Here is a 21423-nt window from a genome sequence, read left to right on the forward strand (position 1 = left end):
GGATTACAGGCATGTGCCAACACACTTGGCTAATTTTTGTATTTTTAGTAGAGACAGGGTTTCGCCATGTTGGCCAGGCTGGTCTCAAACTCCTGACCTCAAGTGATCCACCTACCTCAGCCTCCCAAAGTGCTGGGATTACAGGCCTGAGCAACCGCACCCAGCCAATTCATTTTATCTTTACAACAGTCTTGGAGGTAGCTACCATATCCATTTTACAGATGAGAAAACAGAGGTGCAGAGAAATTTAACCACTTGCCTGAGATAACCCAGTTAATAAGGATGAGAGCTGGGATTGGAACCCAAGTATTCTCACTCCCATCAGAATACACTAAACGTGGCCCTCATAATTTACTCAGGCAACCATCACATCCTAAAGAAAATGTGTTAAGCTTTTATTCGCCATGCACACTCTCAAGTAAATGTGACTCTGTAGAAGTTCAGAGTCAGATCACCTTAAGTCCATTCTGTTTTCTTAACTAAATGCTTTTCCAATCCACAACTTGAAATTACCTTCCAGAAGGAAACAAGCTAAGTTTTTTATTTATTCACATGCATAGATCCACCACTGATCAACAACTTGGAGCATACAATAATAATGACGTTTAAATACTCAGGATGTGTAAAGTATCATGACAGATACAGGTCATGAGTCATCCCATTGAACCTCACAGGACTCATATGAGGCGGGTCCTAGTAACAGAACTCTTTGGTTGCAAGAAAGAAACACCAACCAGCATAAGCAGGAATGAGCCTGCAAGGCTGCTTCCCAGAACCCAGGAGAAGGAAACCAGCAGAGCCTCTGGAAACAGTGACAACCAGAAACTAGGAGAAACTCCCCAGCTTTAGTCTGCACTTCTCCAGAAAGGATAGGGGATGTGGGAAGGAAGCAAAGACACAACACTCTGTGAGAACTCAGGAGTTCAGCTGTGGCTGAAGTGAGTGGCGTGTGTGCTTGTGTGTGCTTGTGTGTGCAGGATGAGTGGAACAGTAAGCTGGCGAGATCAGTAAGATAAATTACAAAGAACTTTATAATTTGTAATTAATAAATTATAATTTCAGTTAATTTATAAATTATAATTAATAACTGTATTTTTTTTTTTTTTGAGACAGAGTCTCGCTCTGTCGCCCAGGCTGGAGTGTAGTGGCGTGATCTTGGCTCACTGCAAGCTCTGCCTCCCAGGTTCATGCCATTCTCCTGCCTCAGCCTCCCGAGTAGCTGGGACTACAGGTGCCCACCACCACATCCGGCTAATTTTTTGTATTTTTAGTAGAGACGGGGTTTCACCATGTATTGTATTTTTAAAGTATGATTGTGACATACTTAAATATTTTTGGAAGGTTTCCACCTAAGCATATACACACACACACAGACACACACATATACACACGTAAATAATGAATAACATATTTTTAAAACTACCTCTATGCCAGGCACTAAGTGCTATTCATATTACTTAATCTTCATAATCACCCTATGAGGGGATTATATTACCCTTCTTAATCCACATTGTCTTAGTTCAGGTTGCTGCAACAAAATAACAGACTGGCTAATTTATAAACAACAGAAATCTATTGCTCATAGTTCTGGAGGCTGGGAAGTCCAAGATCAATGTGCTAGCAGATTCAGTGTCTAATGAAGGTTCACTCTCTGCCTTATAGTTGGCACCTTCTTTCTATGTCTTCACATGATGGAAAAGAGACACAAGCTCCTTCAGCCTATTTTATAAGGTCACTAATCCCATTCAGGAGGACAGAACCCTCATGATCTCATCAATTCCTGAAGTCCCTACCTTTTAATACCACCACACTGGGGATTAGGTTTCAACCTACAAATTTTGTGAAGGCCCAAATATTCAGATCGTAGCACCCATTTTACAGGTGAAAAAAAATAAAAAGTTCAGAGTAATTAATAACTTGCCCAGAGCACACAGTTACTGCATAGTGAAGCTCAGATTCCAACCCAGGCAGTCTGACATTAGTTTCACGCCTACTCCCGGCTTCACTTGAATGAGGAAATAAAAATGCTACAACATGCTAAGAAGCCAAAGACATCTTACCAAGGAATCAGAATGTCGAGACAGATGGTTAGTAAGGCTCGTCATCATTATCAAAACTCACATTTGTATTGCACTTTATAACTTTAAAGTGTGCTCACATCTGTCTCATTTGGTTCCCTTGACCCCATGAAGTCAGAACAACATGGTAGTTTAGGGTGAGTTCTGTGCCCTGCTTTCCCTCATGCCAGTGCAGTAGGCTGCATAATCGAGCCTCCGCACTGCCAGCAAGCATCCAGGAGAAGCATCATCTGCCCATGCTCAGTGCAGAAAGTGCAAGAGCACTTCCAAGAGCAAGAGACAGTGCACTCTCTCTGGGCTTTGTTCAGCTCACTTATGCTTAATTCTCACCCAAACCCTATGAGACTTTTGAAATTTATCCAGAGGCCAAAGTGATAGAAATGAGCCTAAGTTCCCAAACCCTCCTCCAGAAAGGCCAGGCCTCTGGCTCCATCTGGCATTGGATTCCAGGAGCCACCATGCTAAAGGTCACTCCTGGCCTGCCTCCATCCTAAGCTCTGGATCATTCTGAAGAGACGTCCTGAGATGAAGCAGATGAGAACCCACGGACAGTGTAGGAAAATCATATGTTATGTTGTATGGAGCCTTGGAACAGCAATCTGAAACAATGATGCAAAGAAGGAGGCCAAGGAGTGAGGAGTGGGCAAGGAGAGTCTGCAAGGAAAACCAGGAGCTAGGGCTGGGAACCTTCTATGCACATGGACAATGGGATGGGTAGAGCCATTCTGTGGCTGGTCAGAGTTCTGGAGTCATCAACCTTGACTAGAAATCCTGCTTTATCACCTACTGGGTGTATGATAGTGGGCAAGTTACACAGCCTTGTATCAGATTCCTCTGCTGTAAAATAGAGATGATGCTTACTTCCAGAGGTTATACTGGGAAAGAAATGAAAACCATATTCCAAGGACCAAACATACTTAACTGGCACACCACACTTCATTATTGATAGTTTCCATGATATTAAAACATTCCCTCGGGTTGTGCATCTGCATTTCTCCTCTTTATGGACAATAATGAGCCAGCGGGAAAACAGGAGGTAACCCTCATGATCAACAAGAGGCAAATCGTTAAGTAAACTAGTTGTCTTAGCGACACCAAACTCAGGGGAATATTAAGAAGCCATTTTAAAGGATAAATATGAAGGACATAACCTTTTAAATGATTAGTTTAAAAAGACACAAAATTCTAAATGTACTCTCATTATAATTATGTAAACATATGGGCCTTACTGAAAAGACACATGGAAAACTAAAACTAGAGTAATACATTTATGTATTTTTAAAAAATATTCATATCATCGGGCATTGTGGCAAGTGCCTGTAGTCCCAGCTACTCCAGAGACGGAGGTGGGGGGAATGACTTGAGCCCAGGAGTTTAAGATCTGCCTGGGCAACATAGCAAGACCTAGTCTCAAAATATATGCATATATCTCTATATATGTATTTATTTAATATATATTTATCTTAATAAATATATAGTATTTATGCAAATATATTATGTATTTATTATTAGAATAATATATATTTATGTATTTTATAAATATAAGATATATATTTTAAAATATAAAAATATATATATAAATAAATTTATGTGGTGCTGAACATCATTAGTTATTGGGGAAATACAAAGTAAAACTACTGTAAGATATCACTACACATCTACCAGGACACCTAAAATTGCAGGACAGATAAAACCAAGTGTTGACAAAGATGAGGAGCAACTGGAACTCTCATACTTTCTGCAGAAGGTTCAGCCCTTCCACTAGTTTGAAAACCATTTGGCAGTAGCTGCCAAGCCAAATGGAGTTACGCCCTATGACCTGGCATTTTCATTCTTGGGTGAAATCCCAACAGAAATGACTGGTTATCTTTACTAAAAGATAAGTTTAAGAACATTCATAGAAGCATTACTCAAAATAGTTCCCAAACCAGAAATAACCTTTGTCCATCTACAGGAGAATGGATAAATAAATGTAGTATATTCATGCAATGGAACACTACACAGCAACGGAAAAGTACACATTACTGCTATAGACAAGGAAGAATCTCACAGATATAATGTTGAGCAAAAAAAACCAGCACAAAAAAGCTCAAAACAGGCAAAAGTAATCTGTGGGGCTAAAGAGAAGCCAGAGAAGTGGGTGTTTTGTGAGGGAGCATTGACTGAGAGGGAGTATGAGCCTTCTGGGGTACTGAAAGTATTCCAAATATAATTTGAATGATGGTTACACAAGTGTATATAATTCATTGAGCTAATGCCTTAAGTAAGATTTATGTACTTTGCTGTACATGAGTCATACTTCAACTCAAAAAGCAGAAAATTTTTAATATTAGTATTAAGATTTTTAAAAATTCAAATCAGGCAAAAATTTAAGATAAAATCTAATTGACTTTCTTTCCTGTCTCTATTCCCTTGAAGTTTTTAGTTTGGAGAATTACCTGATGTACTCAGTGAGAATACATTTCTAAGACAAAAACAGTTAGACATTTTAAAAATATGATGCAAAGCATAATGCAGTTAAATCTATTTTTGGTGTCTGTTTTTCATTTTTGTTGTGTAACATTGAACAGTCTTTTCCTTTCCAGATCCCTCTGAGCTATAGTTTGGCCACTTATAAAAAGGTTGAGAATTTTCCCTGCCTCATTTGAGCCATAAGAATATATGAACGAAACCAAAAAGGTTGAGAATTTTCCCTGCCTCATTTGGGCTATAAGAATTTATGAACGAAACCCTGCCGGCACTTAAAAATATTGAACACTCTTAAATATTTTAAATGCTTCATATGGTATTCCACCCCAGATGAGCCCATGCACTAGACGTATCTGTGGGACCCTTTATATTCAACCATATCCCTTTTCTTGCAAACATTTCTCCTTATTTAACTTCTGTCTTTTGAATGTATACTGTATTCTGAAATATAAATGCTTAAAATAAAGTTTCTAACAATTTATTCAAGTCACTGATATACCTTTAGTGGTTTCTTGAGATTGAGCTTGAGCTTCACTCCTGGAATGAAATTTATGTTGAATGCTGTTTTCATCTGTTTGGAATGCTATAACAAAGTGCCATAAACTGAATGGCTTATAAACAACAAAAATTTATTTCTCACATATGGAGGTTGTGAAGTCTAAAGTCGAGGAACCAGTAGATTTTAAGCTTGGTGAAGGTCTGTTTCCTGGTTCATAGATGGTGTCTCCTCTCCGCATCTTCACTTGGTGGAGGGGGCCCAGCTCTCTGCGGCCTCTTTTATAAAGGTAATAATCTCATTATAAAGGCTCTACCCTCGTGACCTAATCACCTCCCAAAAGTCCCACCTTCTAATACCATCATCTTGGGTGTTAGAACTTCAACATATGAATTTTCAGGGGTCTCAAACATTCAGACTATAGCAAATGGAGTTCCAAAGAGATACCTCAAATTTCAAATTGTAGATTGTTATTATCTGTGTAGTTTATTTTTTATTGTATTGTATTTTCTGCCTTTTAATAAAAGCCATTTAACTGGGGTGAGATGGTATCTCATTGTAGCTTTGCTCTGCATTTCCCTGATGATTAGTGATATTGAGCATTTCTTCATATACCTTTTGGCCATTTGTATGTCTTCTTTTGAAAAATGTCTGTTTGGATCTTTTGCCTATTTTTACATTAGATTATTTGGCATTTTTGCTATTGAGTTGTTTGAGTTCCTTCTATATTCTGGTTATTAATCCCTAGACAGATGTGTAGTTTGCAAATATTTTCTCCTATTCTGTGGTGTATTAGTCTGTTTTCACACTGCTATAAAGATACTATCCAAGACTGGGAAATTTATAAACAAAAGAGGTTTAATTGACTCTCAGTTCCACATCGTTGGAGAGGTCTCAGGAAACTTACAATTATGGAGGAAGGCGAAGCTGGCACATCTTACATGGCAGCAGGCAACAGAGACAGTGTGAGAGAGGAACTCTGAAACACAAAACCATCAGATCACGTGAGAACCGTCAAACATGTATAAAATCATCAGATCTAATGAGAACTGTCAAACACTTATAAAACCATCAGACCTCATGAGAACTCACTGACTAAACAGCATGGGGGAAATAGCCCCCATGATCCAATCACCTCCCACCAGTTTCCTCCCTCAACACCTGGGGATTCCAATTCAAGTTCCGATTTGGGCAGGGACACAAAGCCAAACCATATCACGTGGGTTGTCTTTTTATTTTATTGTTTCCTTTGCAGTACAGAACTTTTTTAGCTTGATGTAATCCCATTTGTCTATTTTTGTTTGGTTGTCTCTGCTGTTGAGGTCTTGCACAAAGAATATTTTCCCAGACTAATGTCTGAGACCATTTCCTCAATGTTTTCTTCTAGTAGTTTCACAGTTCCCAGTCTTAGATTTAAATATTTAACTCATTTTTGGGCTGGGTGCAGTGGTTCACACCTGTAATCCTAGCATTTTGGGAGGCCAGGGTGGTAGGATCACTTGAGCCCAGGAGTTCAAGACCAGCCTGGACAACACAGTGAAACCCCATCTCTACTAAAATACAAAAAAAATTAGCCAGGTGTGGCGACGGGCGCCTGTAGTCCCAGCTACTCGGGAGGTTGAGGCAGGAGAATCACTTGAACCCTGGAGGCGGAAGTTGCAGTGAGCCAAGATCACACCACTGCACTCCAGCCTGAGCAACAGAGCAAGACTCGGTTCCAAAAATAATAATAATAATAATAATAATAATAAATATTTAACTCCTTTTTAATTGTTTTTTTATATAGTGAGATGAGGTCTAGTTTCATTATTCTGCATATGGAAATCCAGTTTTCCCAGCCCCACTTATTAAAGAGACTGTCCTTTCCCCCATTGTATATTCTGGGCACCTCTGTGAAAAATGAGTTGGCTATAAGTGTGTGGATTTATATCTGGGTTCTCTATTCTGTTACATTTGTCTATGTGTCAGATTTTATGCCAGTACTAAACTGATTTGGTTACTATAACTTGGTAGTATATTTTGAAGTCAGGTAGTATGATGCCTCTAGCTTTATTCTTTTTGCTCAGGGTTGTTCTGGCTATTCAAGGTCTTTTGTTGTTCCATATAAATTTTAGGATTGTTTTTTCTATTTCTGTGAAGAAGATCATCGGTATTTTGATAGGGATTGCATTGAATCTGTACATTGTATTGGGTAGAATTGTCATTTTAATAATATTAAGTCTTCCAATCCATGAGCATGGAATATATTCCCAGTTTTCATGTGTCCTCTTCAATTTCTTTCATCAATATTTGATCATTTTTCTTGTACAGATTTTTCATTTCTTTGGTTAAATTCATTGCTAGATATTGTGCAGTTTAGATAGCTTTATGGATTTGATAAGAAGCTTGTCTTGTTACCACATCTTTGTGTACTATGGACTTGCCCCTTCAGGGTCTGCCCAGAACGTTCTCAAGCCCAGGAATCCCTTTCAGAATCCAGCTCCACCATTCCAGGCAGGGGGAAGAGTGAGGAAGCCTCACTTCTGCGGATGTTCTCTGCCGATTTGGGGGTGGGTATGTGCATACTGACTGCAGTGACCTCACCCACAGATGGGCTAACCAAGCTATAACTGTTTATTAGAAACTAGAATGGTTCCATGAATATGTCATTCACCATTTCTTTAGTAAATTCAGTTTACATCATCATCTATCTACAAGATAAAGAATGCTTTATGTGTAGTATCAGCTCACTACAACCTCTGCCTCCTGGGTTCAAGCGATTCTCATGCCTTATCCTCCCTAGTAGCTGGGATTGCAGTGACCAGTTTTCTTAATGAAGTATTTTTCCCACTGGGGAAAAGAAAACCAAGAAAGTTTTCCCTCCACAATTGGTGGGGAGGACGCTCATGTTCTGGCCTTTCTCCAATTTCCTACCTGGTATTCGTCATTCTTGGAACCTCCCGCCCCTTCTTCTGCGTCACTGCTGTTTCTGTGCACATGATAAGCTTGCAGTTAATTCACCACATGAACTAAAGTCAGAATAATGACATATGGAATTTCAGGCTGATTTGCTGTACAAAGAGATCTAAGCATATGCCTCTTGAGAACAGGCATTGCTGTTACACAGTACGGTGAACACATCCATACTGGATTAATTTGGAATTTGCAAAATTTAAAAAAAAATCAGACCTCTCAAGAACTATGACCATGATTATAAAAGTCAGACCACCAGACTATGAGTCTGTATCCAAGGAATGGTACTGAAGCTTTTCAACCCCACTGAGCCTTTTATACGGATGGCTAACAGAGTCTGGGCTGAAGAAGAGATGTGTACATTATCTTTTTCTGTAGGTTTCTCAGACACCACCTGGGCAGCTGACCTATTTCACTGTCAGAAGCAATGACATGAGTCTCATATGTGATATTTTTCCACAATTTTAAACTTCAAAATAAACAATTTTTAAAACCTGCAGCTCAGCACTTGGCATTTCACCAGAACTTTCCCAACTCCCAAAAGCCAAATCTGTTTTTTTGTTCTACCATGCAGTGCCTCGTTTATCTTTCCCAGGAGAAAATGTAAAAAAAAAAAAAAAAAAAAAAAAACCTAGAGAATTTGGTTTGGAGGATAGATAATGAACAGATAAAATGATCCTAAAACAATAGTCCCTTATAAAAGTTATATCAGGCCTAGATTCTTCTAGGAATATGTATATATAAATAATAATAATCTAGTATCCCAGTTTTTATTCTCTTTGATCTCATTAGTAGATTTCTCAAATACCAGGTAAGAGAGAGCAACCCACATAAAATAGACAAACAAAAGACAGCATGTATTTTAGAATAATTACAGAATCCTGAGCATAAACATCCTAGTGTTGCTAATACCATACTTTCTAATCAACAGAGGACATAAAGATTTAATGCTATCTTTATAGCACATGGAAAATTTATTTTTGCTTACTGAGGAAAGAAGTATAAAAATTGATTTGATATAGTCCGTTTTAAAAAAAAAGATAAGTCTTTACTATGGAGGAAAATAAAACCTCAATGTTTGGTCATATTTACATATGTTGAGTTCTAGAAGTACAGATTTAGACTGACCTTGAATGGCCAGATTTATTTCTGTAAGGCGAATCTGGAAAACCTCTCTACAAATGTAAACCATCAGGAAAACGGGTGGCATCAGGCCTGACAGGGGCTTGTTGATTTTAAATATGGCACATGTGTTATTTTAACCAAAATTTAAAATGCTATCAAAATGTTTTAAAATGTTCAAATCAAAGCTGAATTATTATTTCCAGGCTGAGCACAGTGGCTCATGCCTGTAATCCCAGCACTTTGGGAAGCTGAGGCAGATGGATCACCTGAGGTCAGTAGTTTGAGACCAGCCTGGCCAACATGGTGAAACCTCGTCTCTACTAAAAATACAAAAATTAGCCAGGTGCATGTCTGTAATCTCGGCTACTCGGGAGGCTGAGGCAGGAGAACTGTTTGAACTCAGAAGGCAGAAGTTTCAGTGAACAAAGATCGCACCACTGCACTCCAGTCCGGGCAACAGAGCGAGACTCTGTCTTTAAAAAAAAAAGAAAGAAAAAAAAGAAATTATTATCATTCCCGGTTAGGCCTACAAAACGGGATGCAATAATCACCTCTGTCTGCTTGTCAAATGCAGCTGTTATATCCAGCTGTGGTAGCAAAGAGTCTTCCTTTATAAGTGTTTGAAAGCATCCCCTGAGATGAACCAGCTCACTCAGACATTGGCCAAACAGCTACTCAATTGCTTAAAGTGGCCAACTACATTCAAGCACAGAGCAAGAAAAGCAGAGAGCTGCCAGAAAAGGGGTATCCCCACTGAGACTGCCGGTCCTTTAAGCAGGTGTTTATAAAGTCACCACCTTGGTGGAGAACAAGAAGGCTCACCTGGGGATGACTGCACACCTGTGGAGTCCACTGAGCTGGTTGTTCTTCCTGCTGCCTTGGGCTCTAAAATGGGAGTCTCCTAGTTCATTATCAAGGGAAAATCGTGGGATGTTTCGTCCACAGAAAGACCTGCACCACCATTGCCTTTACATAGGTTAACTCAGAAGAAAAAGGAGTCCTAGCTAAGCTGGTGGAAACTACCAGGACCAATTACAATGACAGATATGACAAGATCTGCTATCATTGGGGATAACATTCTATCAAATTTATGGCTGTCATTGCTAAGCTCAAAAAGCAAGGCTAAAGAACTTGTCGCCAAACTGGGATAAAGGTTTAATGTTACCTTTACTGTACATAAAAATAAAAATTAACCTTCAAACATATTAATCTCATTAAAATACCTTTATTCTCCAAATTTGCATGGTACTATAGCCTAGAATGCACAGACTCATTTACTATTTACAGCTCGTGATCTCCCCAAGCCAATGAAATATTCTTTGTCCCTCTACCTTATATTTTAATTTCTTGGGTGCCTGTCCTCGCTCTCCTAATAGATAGATTGCAAGTTTATAGAAGAAAAGAAGTGTATGTTTCTTCTCCTTGGACTGAGCTGATTTAGGTCTAAGATCGTTTTGTTGTTGCTGCTTACATTCTTACAGCTCCCAGCACAGTTCTGCACACATGGAAACAGTACAGAGGCCAATGAGCAATGCACAATAGGGCCCCTGGGAACTCAACCGTGCACCCACATCTACAGCACATACCAGTCTCTCCCCTTCTGGGGATTACCTACACACTACAAGTGGTAAATTGGTTAGTAGTTACCAATTCTATCACAATCGAGTGTTTGTGCTCCTCTAAAATTCATGTTGAAACTTAATTTCCAATGTAATAATATTAAGATGTAGGGCCTTGAGGAGGTGATTTGGTCATGAGGGCATCTCCCCCTTGAATGGGATTAAGGCATTTATCAAAGAAGCTTCACCAGGATTCAGCCCTTTTTGCCCCTGCACCTTCTGCCATATGAGGACACAGTCACAAGGTGCCTTCATGGAAGCAGAGAGTGCAGCCCCCACTAGACACCAAGTCTGCTGGCACCTTGATCTTGGACTTCCCAGCCTCCAGAACTGTAAGAAATAAATTTCTATTCTTTATGAATGACCCAGCCTCTGGTATTTTGTTATAGCAGTGCAAATGGACAAACACATACAAAATACCAGACCCTGGGTAATTTATAAAGAACAGAAATTTATAACTATGGATAAAAGTCAGTATAACACTAGCCCGTGCTGTGGTAACAAATAGACACCTAAATCTCACTGGGGTATCATAGCAAAAGTCTCCTTCCACTATTCACAAAAGGTCTAGTGCAGGTAAAGAGCTCTCCAGGGATTTTTTTTGATGCAATGACTCAAAGATAGAGGCTGTTTCTGTTGTGTGGCTCCTCCATGTCAAAATGGTCACACCAAAGAAGACGATGAAAAGCCTGTGCTTGTTTTTAACTGTCTCAGTCCAAAAGTGACAAAAATTCATTTTTCTCATGGCCCATCAGCCTGATCTAGATACATGGCCCCAGCTCAACTATGAGTGAGATGAAGAACTAGGGGAGCCCATGGAATATTTAGTGAATGTTACTGTCTCAAGCATACAACCAATTTTTTTTTTTTTTTTGAGACAGAATCTCACTCTGTCACCCAGGCTGGAGTGCGGTGGCTTGATCTCAGCTCACTACAACCTCCGCCTCCTAGGTTCAAGTAATTCTCCTTCCTCAGCCTCCCAAGTAGCTGGGATTACAGGCGTGCACCACCATATCTGGCTAATTTTTGTATTATTAGTAGAGACACGGTTTCACCATGCTGGCCAGGCCGGTCTCGAACTCCTGACCTCAAGTAATCTGCCTACCTTGGCCTCTCAAAGTGCTGGTATTATAGGCATGAGCCACCATGCCTGGCCACAACCAAATTTTTTTAATGGAACCAGGGGACCAGTTACAGAATGCCACTTATATAGTGATACAGCTATACCAACAAGGCACATAACAATATATTTTATTGTGTAAATTAATTAAGAGCTCCACATTTTTATATTAAAATAAAATCCCTATTCATGCAATTGATCTTTATCATTTTCAAGGAAAGCAAGTCCTGTAAAGAAAATGTGTTTTTATTTCGTGCAAAGCAATGAGGTGTTATGACTTGGCTTTGGAAGAAAGTTCTTAAAATAATACATCAGGCTCATCTGTTGAGGCCGTCCCTTCTGCTGCAGCTTGCTATTGCCCAGTTTTCTATCTCTTATAATAGTAACCAGCTTTGAAGCCAAAATAAACTCTCTAGTTCTCTAGAACACCCCATCTGCCTCATCCTTCAACACCAGGAGTCCTTCCAAAGCTCTTAATGGCTGAGGCAATGCATACTATAAATTAATTGTCATGTGGCTTCATTCCATCAAGGCTAAAAAGATGTGCCCATTTCATCATTGTTGCAAGAATAAAGTTTTTAATTTCACACAGCAATCTTTCCCAGATCACTAGCTTAAAGACTATCTTTGGGATGATAAATGAAATAGTCATTCCCCACGTGAAAAATAATCTGAGACTCTAAAAACATTCCATTGGGATCAAAATAATATCAAAAAAGAATGGTCACAAAAATGTTTTACCTCCATTAACAAATGCATCTATTCTATTTGTTTGCACACAATCATAATTTCATTATAGCCCTTTCTTAGTTTGTATCCCTAGGAAAAAAATAAGAATTGCAAAGTGTTATTTTTGTAACTTATAAATAATGCTTTTACAAATTAGAATTCTGATAACGCCTTAAAGGTTATGACCCCCAAAACTTATAAAAATTACATTGGGCTGGGCACGGTGGCTCACACCTGCAATCCCAGCTCTTTGGGAGGCTGAGGCACGCAGATCACCTGAGGTCAAGAGTTTGAGACCAGCCTGGCCAACATAGTGAAACCCCATCTCTACCAAAAATACAAAAATCAGCCGCACATAGTGGTGGACGCCTGTAATCCCAACTATTCGTGAGGCCGAGGCGGGAGAATCACTTGAACCTGGGAGGCAGAGGTTGCAGTGAGTTGAGATCGCACCACTGAACTCCAGCCTGCGCAACAAGAGCAAAATTCTGTCTCAAAAAAAAAAAAAAAAAATTACATTGACGTTCTCTCAAAACTTGAAAAGTTTTGAAGTACGAAGTTAAAAATATAATTGGAAAATGACATATAGTCAACTCTCCTTACACTTATGAGTTCTCTCTAGAGATACAAATGGAACTTTGGTTCTTCTAGTATCTCTCCCATGTGTTACATCATGGCATCATATCCAAATCAGAGAACTAGAACTGTGAAGTGCCAACAGCTGGCAATAGATACCAAAATAGCTTCTCTTTTTCAAATTTTTACAATCACTAACATTGAGAAATGGTTACCCAGTACAGAGTTAGGTGAAAACATGCACACACATATATAGATATTTATTTAATTACGTGTATACCCTACCACAAATGTCTATGTGGTCTCTTGTCGTTTTACTAGATTCACTACGGTATAACATAAGATACTTTGGGCTGTGAATTGGAGAAAAGAAAATCCTTATTGTCTTAAATGATGGGGAAATTAATTGACTCACATAATTATTGAAGTCTATAGCAATGTTTCTCAAAATATCTGTGGACAGTTGTTCTTGCATTGATTTAATTTTTCAATTCAGTGCAAATTGCTACATGGTTATAAAGCACAAGATTTGTACACAGTTTGCACAACTTACAACTCACCCATTTGTTGGACAACACCCCAACTAGTCTAGAGCCTATTTGGCTAGATAAGTGCGCTGACCACACACTTGGAGGCGATTGCAATATCAAATCCCTACAAAAATTCCTAAGCATGTCTCTCAATTTCTATGTCTATGTTGTCATAGAATGGTAACAAACAGTTCCCAGACACCCTACATTTTGAGTGGCCCTGGTCTAGAAATAGGTTGGGCATTCGTATGGTTCTTGTTCCATCTCCCTGACATTTTGTAAGTTTTCCTCCTTTGTGTGCCAGCTGCCTCCTTGGGCTGGTGGGAAGATGTGTGCAATGGTCCCAGTCTTAATATGTGACAACATTCAGCAGAGATAGGTCACTTCAAAGCAACAGCAAGAGAGTGAAGAACTCTCCCGGGAGGCTCTAGCAAACTTTCTGCACATCTCATTGTTCTTAATTGGATCACATGTCAATTCCCAAACTTATGACAGGCAAGAACAAGGGGATTACTCTTGGAGCAATTGGGCCCCCTCCTGGAACTAGGGGTGGGAATCCATCCTTGGGGCATATGAGTTGCATAGTAGAGAGTAGAGAGTGAGTTGCATTAAACATAAAATTGGGTTTATGTAGTAAATGTGGGAAGGAGGAATGGATGATAGGGAGACAATCAACAATGTTGGAAGTATTTTAACTAGGCTTTTGTATAATTATTAGTCAATCAAAGGATATTATTAAGTAGTCATTAATTTAGTAGCTTTGTATTGAACTTGGGCACACAGAAAGCCTCACTTACCCTAACATTTCCAGCACCTGAGGAAAGAATCCTGTTGACCTTATGTTCTCCAATCACTGCGACCAAGAGAAAAGGATTTCACAGAACAATTCTGGCTGCTTAAGAGAGGAATTGGGAGGGTATCCTTATGGATTTGAGAGTGAGCAGTTCCTAGGGAGGGGGAGGTCATGTGAGCTGGGCAGATGCTTCAGAAAATGTCTCCCACAATCATTTAAAAATTAACTCCATAATTATCTCCTCCTTAAGTGTGAGTTGTGCACAGTGACCTCCTTTCAAAGAGTACAATGTGGAAGGGAGGGGAGAAACTTGATAGTGGAGAAATCTCACAAACAGCACTACAGTCAGGTGGCCAAATTCAAAATCAACAGTGATAGATCACGTTGATAGTATGTACCCTTGATGTGATATGATGACAATGGTACTTAGCATCTGTGGCCTTCCTCCCAATAACCCATTACCTCAGTCTAATCATGAAAATATTAGACATCACTGTGTGGGCAGGAGATGAAATAAAATATTTTAAAACTAAAAATTAAATTAACAAAAAAGAAAATATCAAACAAATCCCAGTTGATGGACGTTCTACAAAGTAACTGACCAATAATTCTCACAACTGTCAAGGTCATAAAAAAAAGTTTGAAAAACTGTCACAATGAAGAGCGCCCAAGGAAACGTGACAAATAAATGTAATGTGGTGTCCTGTATGTGATCCTGAAAGATAAAAAGATAATTAGATAAAGACTAAAGTCACCTGAATAAAGTATGGGCTTCAGTTAATAATATTTTATCAATATTGATTAATTAATTGTAGCTAATGTACCCTACAAATGTAAGATGTTAATAATGGGGAGATGGGAACTCTGTACTATGGGCTTAAATTTTATGTAAATCTAAACATACTCTAAAAAACAAAGTCTACAGCCTGGGCAACATGGCAAAACCCTGTCTCCACAAAAAATACAAAAGGCCAGGTGTGGTGGCACACACCTGTAGTTCCAGTGACTTGGGGGACTGAGATGGGAGAATCATTTGAGACTAGGAGGTCAAGGCTGCAGTGAGCCATGATCATGCCACTGCATTCCAGCCTGGACAACAGAGAAAGACCCTGTCTCAAAACAAAGTCTATTAATTTTTCTAAATTGCATGCTACTAAATAGGTGTTTAAAATTATTTTTTAATGGGTATAGAGTTTCAGTTTCAGATGAAGAAAAAGTTCTGGAGATGGATGGTGATGATGGTTGCATGACAATGTGAATGTAAGTAATGCTATAGAGCTAGTACACTAAAAATGGTTAAAATGGTAAATTATATATATTTTACCAGAATTTAAATGTATCTTAATAAAGTATACAATTATATTGGTGTTATTACTCAGTTTAATGACAGGTTTCATAGGTATATGTTCTCTGTTCCCAAGGAATTCCAATATGTTGAGCATGAATATCAATGTAGAGTCCAACTATAAGTCAAAATCTCAGTAAGTTTTGGTAGTGATGGTGATATGGTTTGGCTCTGTGTCCCCCCGCAAATCTCATGTTGAATTGTAATTCCCAATGTTAAGGGAGGGACCTGGTGGGAGGTGATGGGATCATGGAGGCAGATTTCCCCCTTGCTGTTCTTGTGATAGTGAGAGAGTTCTCACGAGAATTGATGGTTGAAGAGTGTGTGGCATTTCCCTCTCTCCTGCTATCCCATGGTTAGATGTGCTTGCTTCCCCTTTGCCTTCTACCATGATTGTAAGTTTCCGGAGGCCTCCCAGTCATGCTTCCTGTTAAGCCTGCAGAACTGTGAGTTAATTAAATCTCTTTTCTTCATAAATTCCCCTGTCTCCGGTAGTTCTCTATAGCATTGTGAGAACAGACTAATGCAGAAGGATGGGGGAACTTTCCAGAAAAGGTGTAACTTAAAATCCTTCTAGAAGAAAGGGAAGAATTTAGCTGAGAGGAATATGGGTGATATTTAATTTCACAGCACCGGAAAGAATTAGGCTTATAACTGATATTGGATTTCAATCTGCTTGAGGTCCACCACCCTGCACAAACACTTTTGTAAGTAAACCTTCTTCAAATTATCCAAATTTGAGTTTCTTGTTGGGGCCCTGACTGATATATTTTCTTGGGAAATATTTTCTTAGGAGTCGGTCTTGGGAAAAATTAAAAAGAAGACTACGGGTCAAATGATATTTGATGAGAAGCCTTTGGAGAGAATCATATGTTAACATATAATTTGGAAGCTCAGAAAGGTGTTGGTTATTGTCCTTCTCAATAACATGAGAAAACAGAGATTGTCCATATAGGTTATCCCTGCTCCTACTTTGGAGCTTAGAGCAGAATACAAAACAGTGGAAAATGGATCTGGAAGGGCAAAGGAAAGCAATTTAATACATTCGATATGTCTCATCCCTCATTCTCCTTCCACTGAACCAACCCCTCTACCTCCCCACAGTTTAGGGAGGACCTCAGCTAATACTGGGGAAATGATTGAGAAAAATGTTACAAAAAGATTGTAGGTGCATCAATTGTGGTACTTCTGACTATAAGAAGAGTAGACCCAACTAATAGAAGTTAAAATAAAAGATTATTTTATAGTAAGTCCAGAAGAAAGACAAGTTCAAGCCTAGGTAAATCCATGATCCTACTATGTCTTCAAGAGCCAGGGGCTTTTTCCATCTTGGTAGCATGAGAGCAAAATCTCCTCTTGGCTGCGAGATGACTGTAGATGTTCCAGGTCTCACACACTAACTCAACAACTTCTAGTCAAGAATAGCAGCATTTCACCCTAGGGTTTTCTTTGTTTTAGTGAGGAAAATCTCTCCCCAAATCTTCAAATAAGATACCCTCAGATCCCATTCGCCAGAACTCAGCCTCAAACCATTTCCTAGGAATGTGAATAAGGTTGTCACTTAAGTCAATCATGATTTACCTCCTGGGACTGTGAACGAGCCACAGATTCAAAGTTTCTACCAACAAGGAAAAAGGTGGTAATTGCTGCAAGGTAGTATCCAACATTTCTGTATCGAGGGAGGGAAATACAACTTTTTCCTCAAAGAACCAAAGAACAGGCTTTCCTGTAGCTTCTTCCTTCTTCCCCCATAAGCTGGAGAGATCTCCAAAGTAAAATTTTTAGTAAAAGGAGCACCAAAAATTTATCTTCCTTTCCACATCTCTGCCTTTAAGAAAATATATTATGAGGATTTTTGCTTTTGTTCTTTACTTTTTTGGCTTTTTACCACCTTTGGGGATATAACAATAAATAAACCAAAGCCCCTAAATTCTAGGAGCTCATGAATGATGTCAAGAGAGTGGTAAGTTTTTAATCCTTCTTGAGTTAATTTTTGTGTATGGTGAAATGTAAGGGCCCAATTTCATTCTTCTGCATATGACTAGCCAGTTATCCTAGTGTCATTTATTGAATAGGGACTCTTTTCCCCATTGCTTCTTATTGTCAATTTCAGTGAAGATCAGATGGTTATAGACCATCAATAAAAATATAGAGACTAAAACTATAAAAATCCTAGAAGCAAGCCTAGAAACTACCATTCCAGACATTGGCCTTGGTAAAGAATTTATAACTAAGTCCCCAAAAGTAATTGCAACAAAAACAAAAATTGACGAATGGGACATAATTAAACTAAAGAGCTTCTGCACAACAAAATAAACTATAACAGAGTAAACAGACAACCTACAGAATGGGAGAAACTATTTGCAAACTATGCATCTGACAAAGGTGTAATATCCATAATCTATAAGGAACTCAAACAATTCAACAAGCAAAAAACAAATAACCCCATTAGGAAAAGTGGACAAAGGATATGAACAAACATTTCCCAAAAGAAGACCTACATGTGGCCAACAAACATATGAAACAAATGCTCAATATCTCTAATCATTAGAGAAATGCAAATCAAAATCACACTGAGATACCATGTCATACTAGTCAGAATGGCTATTACTAAAAAGACAAAAATTAACAGATGTTGGTGAGGTTTCTGGAAAAAAGGTACACTTACACAAAGTTGGCAGGAATATAAATTAGTTCAGCCAGCGTGGAAAGCAGTTTGGAGATTTCTCAAAGAACTAAAAATAGAATTACTATTTGGCCCAGAAATCCTATCACTGGGTATGTATCTAAAAGAAAATAAATCATTCTACAAAAAGATAGATGCACTGGTATGTTAATCACAGCAATATTCACAATAGCAAAGACATAAAATCAACCTAGGTGCCCATCAATGGTGGGTTAAAGAAAATATGGTACATATACACCATGGAATACTACACAGCCATAACAAAGAATGAAGGTATGTCCTTTGCAGCAACATAGATGGAGTGGAAGGCCATTATCCTAAGCAAATTAACACCAGAACAGAAAACCAAAAACTGCCATGTTCTTACTTATAAGTGGAAGCTAAACATTGGGTCCACATGGACATAAAACTGGAAACAACAGACACTGGAGACTACTAGAGAGGGAAAGGAGGAAGGAGGCAAGGGTTGAAAAACTACCTATCAGGTACTATGCTTACTACTTGGGTGATGGGATCATTTGTACACCAAATTTCAGCAACACATGATTTACCCATAAAACAAACCTGCACATGTACTCTCTGAACCTAAATTAAAAGTTTAAGAGAGAGAGGAGAGGAGAACACTCTGTGTACAAAGGAGAGACCAGTGACTGAAGTCAGGAAGTGAGCAAAAGGGTCAAGAGCTTCCTTCTGCTCTAGAGAGCTGGGTGGCGCATTGGCTGTAAACAAAAGGAAGCCCAGGAGACATATGCTTAAGACTTATCTTAGACACTGACTTTAGAAGAAAGAAGCAAGACCTTAGTGAGGTAGGAAAGTGCCAGGGAAACAGGGCAAAGCTTCTTCAGGCAAAGTTTTTCTGTTTGACAGAAGCCCTCCCTGAGCTGTCTCAGGAACTTGAGTGAAACAGCAGTGACTCACACAGGACACTCCCTCAAAACAAGGCAGGGAGGGGCACTGCTGGCCATCCCAGCCAAGGGACATCACAGGAGCAAAGAATCAGGAGCAAAGATGAAAATCCCAATGCCAAATCCATGCACATGTGAGATGGGTATAGAATAGAGACAATTGAAATCTAGAACTGCACCACATGCCATTAGTTCATAAGAGAACAATGCTAAGATGACTGTGAAGATGTCAGTGATGATGAAGACAATAACAACAATCGTGTGATGGCTGTGGTCACCTTGACGACACATCGGCTGGGTTAGTGGAGGTTATCCCTGCAGTGCCACCTGCAGGTAAACTTGAGAAAGACCTGGCCCTTTCAGTCCCTTGACCCACAAAGAGAAGATCCAAGTATCAACCTGAAGTCTTGGTTGATACTTTTAGAGCAAGATGTTGTTAAATATTTAGCTAAGGATTTGCAGTTGGATTTTCATCCATACCAACATGACTGCTACGGTTCTGTTTGAAATGTTCACAGCTCAGAAAATTGCACCACCCTACAAGTTAATCAGCTTTTCTATACATAGTTTCTTCTAGTGTATAATTACTGGCCGGGCTTTATATTATTTTAGGATAGTGTCAGCAGCTAATTGTGGTACAGTCTGAATGCTTTGAAATGAGCTCGGCTGACTATGAGAATAGCTCAGCAAATTTAAGGCTGTGTGTGCATCATTTAAAAAGTCTATTGTTTAACAGGACACTGAACACGGCAGATTAACAGTGGAGTCCAATTCAAAGGGCAAGTGATTACGGAATCCGACCTGCCGCACACTTCACTTTGAACTTCCTAAGCTGCTCATTCTTTGGTACCTACTTACCACACTCAACTCCCAGGGAATGTTTGTGCTGGCCCACATGCACACGGAAGCCTCCAGCCCTGGAGAACAGCTGAGCCTCAAACATGGCTACAGGCTCACAAAAATCAAGTCATTTGGACTGTGTAGGAGGGAGTGTCATTCTTGCCTCAGGTTTCTTTTAAGAGAAGGAATTTCCTTTCCATTACCCTGGAGGCAAAAATGTAGGAAGAATCCTTCTGGCCCCTTTTGGCTTCCTTAGCTACTATTCTAATTTTGGTTTGTTTGTTTGTTTTGGGTTTTTTTTTGGTTTTTGGTTTTTGGGTTTTTTTGTTTTGTTTTTTTTGAGACTGAGTTCCCCTCTGTTGCCTAGGCTGGAGTGCAGTGGCACAATCTCAGCTCACTGCGATTTCTGCCTCCCGGGTTCAAGTGATTCTCATACCTCAGCCTCCTGAGTAGCTGGGATTACAGGCACACACCACAACAGCAGGCTAATTTTTGTATTTTTAGTAGTGATGGGGTTTCACCATGTTGGCCAGGCTGGTCTCGAACACCTGACCTCAAATGATCCACCTGCCTCAGCCTCCCAAAGTGCTGGGATTACAGGCCTGAGCCACCATGCTTGGCCTTTTAAATTAATTTAATTTTATTTTATTTTACTTATTTATTTATTTTGAGATTGAGTAGCTCCAATTCTGTAGGGTATGGATAATGGTTGAGAGCACCGTATCTGATGGATGCATTTGGGAAAAGGAAGGAACATTAGTGATTCAGCCACTTCCACTCACTCTATCCATATTCTGATTTCAAGATGCAATTGTTTTCCCCTTCCACATTTCAAGCAACTTGCCCCCACAGAGGAACCCCTGCATGGATTCAGGTCAAATGGTGTTGTCCAATAGTTTTTCCAATAATTCAGAAAATTATATAAATTCTACATAATAATTTAACCAAAACTGTAATGTCACTCCAGTGGGAGAGAGGAAGCAGTACAACAAAGGTAAATACTTAACTGCCATAATAGGAAATTAATAGGTAATGTCTAAAATTAATGAGTCAAAGGATACTATTGAGAAATCTAGAACAGGATATATGTCAGAAGAAACAGCCAAAACTGTCTTAAGAAGTTGCCAGCAGGGAGGGGAATGACATGGACTGGAGAACGG

The 21423-nt window shown here is 39.2% G+C and overlaps 1 long non-coding RNA gene across 1 annotated transcript in view; it reads right to left on the reverse strand.

Annotated features, from left to right (window-relative positions):
• Nucleotides 1–4865: 4865 nt before the first annotated feature.
• The window catches only part of LOC134759862 (uncharacterized), a 40208-nt gene continuing 23650 nt past the window's right edge, over nucleotides 4866–21423 (reverse strand). The window contains exons 2-3 of the long non-coding RNA XR_010136712.1: nucleotides 5951–6022; nucleotides 4866–5321 (exon numbers count right to left, since the gene is read on the reverse strand). This is a non-coding gene — a long non-coding RNA (uncharacterized LOC134759862). The remainder of the gene's footprint in view (nucleotides 5322–5950; nucleotides 6023–21423) is intronic.

This window comes from Pongo abelii, chromosome 14 (genome assembly GCF_028885655.2).
Source record: "Pongo abelii isolate AG06213 chromosome 14, NHGRI_mPonAbe1-v2.0_pri, whole genome shotgun sequence".
Lineage (NCBI taxonomy): Eukaryota > Metazoa > Chordata > Mammalia > Primates > Hominidae > Pongo > Pongo abelii.